Raw genomic sequence first — 2,930 nt, 5'->3', positions numbered from 1 at the left:
AAAAAGAATGAGAATAAAATACAAAACACAAATCTGGGTACTGTGATGTGTGTTTGGACTCTGTGACAGAGGATTACCTTGGAGGAGTGAGCAGAAGCAAACTCATAGAGAGAGTGTAACTGAACTGTGCACCTGGCATTAATTTCTTCCAACACTGGATTCCACTCCAGCAGTGTCGTGCAGCCATCAGTATGGGGTGAGGACTCCTGGCCCTGTACGGAGATTGATCCCACTGAGCATCACCTACTGCACACAGATGTAGCTGAGCAATAAGGTTTTGGCTTATTCTGCACTTTACATGGATGTAAAGGAAATCTACCCTGCTGTGTAGCTTACAGATTAGCTTCTGTCCTTCTAGCATAGAAGGAGGGAGGGGAGTAATTTCAGTTTCTGCACCTCCTGTGAAGTTGAATCTTGCACAGGACAATTAAACCACGGGTTGCCAGGTGGGAATGGTGCCCCAGGGTTGAACTCTCTCCCCTAATGAGCTACTGGAAAGTGAACAGGGTCTTGATTCTTACATGACAACACGATGCAAGGGCAATTCAACAACCAAAGCATATGTGAAAATTCAACACCTATTGCTGCTTTTTAAAATCAAAGCTCATGATTTGAGGAACTCCAGCTTGTGATCTGTGATCTTCAAGCTCTGTGTCGCTATATAGACACGTGGGTCTCCACAGACACTTGCTAGAGCTGACTGTGAGAGTGTGATGGCTAAACGCAAAGTCTGGCTTAGGAGTGGAAAGTCTGGGAGGGGCTGGGAGTTGAGGATCTGGATTTGGCTACAGCCCTGAAAGTTCTCCAGACCAGACCCTGCAGCAAGGCTGGGATTTGTGGTGGTTTAAAGGGAGGGATTTGGGAAGTGTATTTAAATTGCAACTTTTAAGTTCCAGAGTAACCTTGAAGTCTCAGCAAGTTAGCTCTGTAAGGCAAAGATATAAGCACTCAAGTTCTTTTGGTTAAGAGTGAACACTCTCCGTAACACACTGAGGAGATCTGCCAGAAAAGGCAGGCTGCTGAAAGCCTGCTCCGTGCTTCATGTGCAGGTTAACAGGACCAGAATGAATGCATAAATTCAGCAGAGCGTGTAGGTGTTACCAGTGCCCTGTGCAGTGCCAGAACTGGCTGTGCTGTGGTTGGCTTCATTCCAGGTGTCCTCCTCCTGCACCTTTGTTTAAACAGGTGCTTTTTCCTTCTGTTTATTCAATTTCTTCAGCAGTTCATGAGCAATACAGAACTCAACTCTGCAGAACACGATTTTTGCCAGAATACTACTTTCTCTGAAACTTTTAAACAATTTTGCAGATACTGCAGCTTTCTTTGCAGATGTCTCCTTTCTCCCTTGCCTTTACCTCTGGTGATGCCTGTCTTTGCTGATACCAAAAAGCGGAACTAGAGCTAGTCAGGCCTGCCTCTGGTATTGGTACTAAGAGAGCACGATTAGCTAGAGCTTGGGCTTTTGCAGAGAGGGAAGGAGCCCGCTTATCACTGCTGATGCCACCATGTTCTTCTCTGTTTTGCAGTGCTTAGCAAAGCACAGGCAACAGGTCTGACAGAAGTCACCAGAATAGAGGTTTATTGGAAAAGCAACTGCTGTAGTGGTCATACACACATATGTATTCTACCCCAGGAGGGGCAGCTCATGCATGAGCCCATTACTGCAGGAGAAGTTCACACACAAAAAAAGCCCCCACTCATGCATATGTTCACACACAGAGTGTAAAAATTGCATGTAGTGACATTTTTGACTAAATTTCCATGGCAATTGCTATGCCTACTTTCTTAACATCTCTTCTGGGTCCTTCAAAATGTTCTTTCTCTGACTTAAACTGTAGTACCTGTGGTGTTTGGCTACTAGAGAGCATGTGGAGAGAGGTGGCTGTCTGCCAGGAGAATTTAAAGACAGGGAAAAAACCACTTTTGTACAAAACACATTGATTTCTCTGTGGCCTAAACTTCCCGCTCTCAGCTTAGAGCAGAAGATGTCAAACATCACGCTCATTTTTTTTTTTATCCTTCACAAAATTAAGGGGTTGCTGTGATTCCACTTGAAGTCTTGGTGGTGCGCATGCTTCCATCTAGCTTGTGATCAGCTTGTGAACACTGAGGACTGCCTGCCTCCAGGGACACAAATGCAGCCTCCATTTCTTGTGTGCCTCTTGCCTGTCTCTGTGCCAAGTCATTAATGGGTCTGTGGGCTCGGGAAGGATCTCAGTACAAGACAGCAGACAGGTACTGTGTGTGCCCTGACACAAGTTCCAGTGGGTGCAGAGCCCTGCTAAGAGGTGCTCACTTCCCGAATGCCTCCTGGCCACCAGCAGCCAGTCACTGTGCCTGTAATGAGAGATGGAGATGGGACTGAGTCAGATGGATCATGCATACCAAGCTGACCACTTTGTTTTTGTTGCTCCAACATTTATTTAATTCTGCTTCCTTATCTGGGAGTTGGAGTGAGTTGGTTGCTCAGGATATAGGTTTCCAATCAGTGCTAAGTCCAGAAGTTGAGGTGTTTATGTGTCGTCTCTCATAAAACAGCTGCTGGCATCAGTAGGAGTCAGGACTCTCAATACCTTTGCCATTGTGAGCCCCGATGAGGGATCTGGCTGTCCCCTGGAATTGCTGTGGATCTACTGTGAACAAACAAATGCCAACTGGGACTGTTCAGCAGGTACTGCCTGTACTTTTTGAGACCCATGGAAAGAAATGAAGGGCAGCCTAATGTCAGAAAGTGATTGATGTTATTGCTCTGGTTCTTGTTCGCTTGTTTATCTAGGTGCACTTCCACCTTTTTCTAAGCCATTGGCACCAGCATCTCTGAGCTGAACAAAGCCTAGTGGGGGGGAGAAAAAAGAGAGAGAGGATTTGTATCTGCCCACTGTGTGTGGGGAGGGGGGTAAAAAAAAAAGCCCCAAACCCTAGTTTCTTGT

This window comes from Chlamydotis macqueenii, chromosome 1 (assembly GCF_036417535.1).
Source record: "Chlamydotis macqueenii isolate bChlMac1 chromosome 1, bChlMac1.mat, whole genome shotgun sequence".
In the NCBI taxonomy this organism is placed as follows: Eukaryota; Metazoa; Chordata; class Aves; order Otidiformes; family Otididae; genus Chlamydotis; species Chlamydotis macqueenii.
Note: the sequence above shows the minus strand (reverse complement) of the source record.